This window comes from Vespula vulgaris, chromosome 2, assembly GCF_905475345.1.
Source record: "Vespula vulgaris chromosome 2, iyVesVulg1.1, whole genome shotgun sequence".
NCBI lineage: Eukaryota > Metazoa > Arthropoda > Insecta > Hymenoptera > Vespidae > Vespula > Vespula vulgaris.
Window position 1 is genome coordinate 727,070 of NC_066587.1, and position 5,000 is coordinate 732,069.

The following is a 5,000-nucleotide window of genomic DNA, read 5'->3' on the forward strand; positions in this document are numbered from 1 at the left end:
AAGAGGAGAAAGGCGCGCGCGTGTGCTCGCTTAGTATTATATCATATGTAATAATATTAAATTTCTCAGTAGTATTTTTTCTTATCATTTTCTTATCAGGAAATTTATAATAATCTTCTGGAAATATATTATCTCTACGGAAGTAAATGGTCTCGAAGTTTTTATCTCGTTCGATATTATAAAACGCCGAAGGCGTTTCAATGGTGCGAAAAGCCATAAGAAGGGCGAGGCTCATTAACGTATCGACTTGGGAAATCGGTATTATCGTTATCATCTCCTTCGGTTCTTACCGTAATCAGAGCAATGGCGACAACGTCGTCGTCGTCGTCGTCGTCGATGTCGTCTCGGGATTACCAAATCCGCGCATCATTAGCTACAAAATTCGTATTCCCCTGGAGAGAGAGAGAGAGAGAGAGAGAGAGAGAGAGAGAGAGAGAGAGAACGATGAGACTGCTAAAATCGACGAAGAAATAATTCGTAAAAAAAAGATAAGATTGCAGTTTTATTTAAATAAGTATATATATATATGTGTGTACATATATGTATGTATGTATGTATGTATGTATGTATGTATACTAAAAAATATACCACGAATAATATATATATATATATATATATATATATATATATATATAAATTTTTTGGTAATCAAAGTATCTTCCTTATCGATTTTTCTCTCATTCGGCTAAGTCCGTTGTCACAATAGACAATAAATATATATATAATATATATATATATATATACCTATATATATATATATAAAAGTAATACTTTTAGGAAAACTTTTAACGAGCACGTAGATCATTTTCTATAAAAGTGATCCGTTTCGTATAGTTGGGGGCTTGCGTTCTCTCGCCATTAAATCCACACAGGATGTCCGCTCGAAGTTGTCCCGCCAGGATGGATAATCAAAACGGTTGGGTCATCGGGAAATCCCTGGAGAAGAAGAAAGAGAGGGAATATCGCACGGTCGTGTAAATAGAAAAGGATGGGTCAGGTTGAAAAGAGAGAGAAAAAGAGAGAGAAAGAGAGAGAGAGAGGGGATGGACCGTCCATGAAACAACCGCTTTATCTCTCTCTCCCCGTACATGTGGACGGTTTCCGAGGGATGAGGAGGGAACTAGAAGAGAAAAATAAAGAGGGTGAAAGAGGAATAGGAGGAAGGAAAGGAAAGAGAAAAAAGAAGGAGAGGAGAGGGTGAGATAGGGATGGAAGGGAGAATATGGCGAGAGAGAACACGTGCAGGGCGCATATGGGGCCTCGAAAGCAGTAACCTTGACCCTCCTACGCGTTAACTGCGACCCGCTTTTCTCTCTCTTTCTCTTTAACCACCATGGAAAATGCTTGGTATACTTTTCTGTTAGAAAAAGGGGGAGAGAGAGAGAGAGAGAATGTGCTTGATTTTGTAGAGATGATGTGTTTAAAATTCTTTTTATTCTAAAATGAAAAGAGTGAGGAGAAGAAGAAAGTGAGAAGGAGAAAGTTTAATCAACCGAACAAAAACTATCGAGTAATTTTTTAATCGCTGACTCGTAACCCGTATTCGTACGGACAATTAACTTATTATTTACATGCTCGAAAATTGAAGTTAGTAAATACTATTACACGATTGATCCTATGGGGGCGTTTCCATGGTGAATTCAATGTGTCGTCTCTGCCCGTGTTTCTTCCTTCGGAATTCGAGGGTTCTTTCTTTCCTTTTTTCTTTCTTTCTTTTTTTTTTCTTTTTTTTTTCCTTTCCTTTTTTCATCCTTCGAATAGCAACTTACACGTATATTTACTACAAATCCTTTGAGAGAAAGTTCTTTAAGCGCCAGTCAATGGACGACTACTACTACTACTACTACTGCTGCTACGCTACTATTATCCCTTCGATGTATTACTATTTACTTCGAATTCTACTTTCCTCGTAATGTAAATAAATGTTATCGAGTTTGAGGTCGAAGTATATTTTTGGTCATAAACGAGAGATCGCGAAAGTTTGCCGAGGACGTAAGTACGTACGCGTCAGAGCGAGACAAAAATGGTGTCTCGTTAAGATCTTTCCATCGATGGAAGAAGAAAGAAATAGATAGATAGATAGATAGAGAGAGAGAGAGAGAGAGAGAGAGAGAGAGAGAGAGAGAGAGAGAGAGAGATGGATAAATGGAGAAGAAGGTCATCCTTCTCGTCGTGGATTATAACTCCTTCCTTCTTTTCACTTAGTCGATGGAAAGCTATTAGTACGAAATTAAAAACCTCTCACTTTTGCAATTATTATGAAAGAGAGAGAAAGAGAGAGAGGTCTTTTCTCTTTTCTCCCATTATTCTAGAATTTCTATCTTATTTCAAATGTAGTACCATCACCTTTCTCTCATATTTTTCTGTCTCCTTCTAACAAAGCGTTTCTTTTCCTTGCAGAACTCGAGAAGAAGTAGAAGAGAAAAAAAAGATGAAGAAGAAAAAGAAGACAACTTGAACCGACCGACATGGACCTGAAGGTTACAGTTACGGATCAGTCAGGCCATGACCATAGTTGAAGAATCGGAGGAATACCATCGAGTACTTGGAAGTCGGTCTTTTGTGCGAACACGTGCGAACCATCGTCAGACTTATATATTTTCCTTCCTCTTTCTTTTTTCTTTTCCTTCTCTTTCCTTCTCTTTTTTTTTGTTCATTCTATCTATTTATCTATCTATCTATCTATCTATCTATCTATCTATCTATTTTTTTCGAATTCTTTCCTTTCCCTTGATCTCAACCTGAATTTTCAACATGAACCGGAAGTAAGTATTTTCGACAAAAAAAAAAAGAAAAATAAATAAACGAACGAACATAAGAAAAGAAAAGAGAAGAAAGAAAGAAAAACGAATAAAAAGAAGTACAGGATGTCACACACACACACACACACACACACACACACATGAAATTTTTCTTGAAAAAATCGGGCAAATAATTTTTTGTGTTACAGTCCCTCTCACGGAATAAACGTAAAGTCCTGAGAACACCGACTTCACCGGGATTCGTTCGTCTCGTAAATCGTAAGGCTGTCTCTAGCTGTAGTAATTCCTAGAAAGAGAAAAAGAGAACTGGATGGAGAGGGTGGTGGTGGTGGTGGCAATGGCGATGGTGTTGATATTGGTGATGGTGATAGTAGATAGTAGTAGTAGAGTAGTAGTAGTAGTTGGAGTTTTAGCGAGACAAACGTACCTGAGAATTCTTCTTAAGACGGTTCGCACTTTACGGGCATGCTCGTCTCACTCTTTGCTCGGTAATGGAGAATTCCCGTCCTTCTTTACACTCCCTTGCTCTCTCTCTCTCTGTTTATCTCTCTCTCTTTTTTCTCTTTTCCTCCGTTGGAGGAATTAATTTGGTGCTAACGCCAGGACCAACCCCTTGCTCCTTTTGCTCTGATATCGTTCTCTCTCTCTCTCTCTCTCTCTCTCTCTCTCTCTCTCTCTCTCTCTCTCTCTCTCTCTCGCTCATTTCATAGTCGAGGCGTTGGTAACAACTCCGACGAGCTTTCGTTTGACTTTTTACCTCACTGAGATGTTTTAACTCAACGCAGAGAGAAAGAAAGAGAGAGAGAGAGAGACCCTCTTTTTCTTCTTCTTTTTCCTCCTTCTTCTAACTCAACGAAATTGTCTTATAAATTTTTCTCTCATTTCTCTCTCTCTCTCTTTCTCTCTCTCTCTTTCTTCAACGAGAGGAAACCTCTTTCCTCTACGAATAAAGACTCTGCCAACTTTCTTCTTCTTCTTCTTCTTCTTCTTCGTCATATTTTAGTTTGGGGAAAAAGGATCGATGCGATGTCCGTAAGTACATACGTACTTACGTCTTCTTTTCAAAGAAATTATATAGATTTCGTTTTACACACACACACACACAGCGTATTTAATTTTATTACGTTTCGTAAGTTAAATTTCATCTACGATGCTGATTAAAATATTCGTATGGCTCTTTTCTTTTTAGAAAAAAAAAATCATCTACATACATACATATATACATACATACATACATCTATATATATATTATGTATATATACGTAGAGTTAGTACCCTTGGTTCTTGGTTTACAGCTCTCCAGGTTTCCTCTCGATGGTCAGGACAAGAAATAGAGTGGAATTGTATGATGTGTGTGTGTGTGTATGTGGAAGGGAGTGGAGGACAAACGGAGGGTAAGAATAAATGTAAGGAATAGAAGGAAGACGAGAACGACGAGGGTCCTGCGAAATTCTTACGACACGGGGCCGGTCGCCCTTTCTTCTCCCCTATTCCTCCATTCTTTCTCTTACTCTGCATCTAAAATTCTGCACCGTTCTTCTTCTTCTTGTTCTTCTTCTTCATAATCATCATCATCATCATCATCATCATCATTTCTCTCTCTCTCTCTCTTTTTATTCGCGTCCTTTCGTGTTTGCGTTCTACTCTTTTCCTTTCCCTTCCCTCCTCTTATGTTTCCTAGAGAACACGAGAGAGAGAGAGAGAGAGAGAGAGAGAGAGAGAGAGAGAGAGAGAGAGAGAGAGAGAGAGAGAGAGAGAGAGAAAGAGAGAACGGTAAAAAAAGATAGGTTAGGAAGCGTAAGCTCGTACGAGAAGAAAGATGAAAGAAAAAAGAAAGAGAAAAAAGAGCAAGAGATAGGGAGAGAGAGGTGGAATGTAATAGAAAGAAAGAGAAAGAGAGAGAGAAAGAAAGAAAGAAAGAAAGAGTGACCGTTAGGGAAAAAAGGACTATAATAATAATAGAATGAAGACGTGTAGTAAGACGAGTTCAAAGATGGCGCGTAGAGGGCACGCGCGTCGCGGTAGACGACGAAGGAGAGCAGTGGTGGGGTGATGTTGGTGGCGATGATGATGGTGATGCTTTGGTGGGGAGGATAGAAGCTGACCCCCCACCAAGTAGCAGCACACAGCAGTGCTTGAAGCCGGGCGAAGGCGAACGAGCGAGTCAGTCGCGCGCCGTACCTCGTCCGTGTAACTTCGTTTCGTTTCGTGTTTTCTCGGATATTATTTCTCTCTCTC

The 5,000-nt window shown here is 39.2% G+C and overlaps 1 long non-coding RNA gene across 2 annotated transcripts in view; it reads left to right on the forward strand.

Moving 5' to 3' along the window:
- The window catches only part of LOC127073126 (uncharacterized), a 32,943-nt gene that overhangs the window by 20,628 nt on the left and 7,315 nt on the right, over positions 1-5,000 (forward strand). Inside the window, exons 2-3 of one of the 2 annotated variants that reach the window (XR_007785670.1) lie at positions 2,401-2,765; positions 2,951-5,000. The exon at positions 2,951-5,000 is cut by the window's right edge and continues 7,315 nt beyond it. This is a non-coding gene — a long non-coding RNA (uncharacterized LOC127073126). Of the gene's footprint in view, positions 1-2,400 lie in introns of both variants that reach the window. The other variant, XR_007785671.1, reaches the window with a different exon arrangement.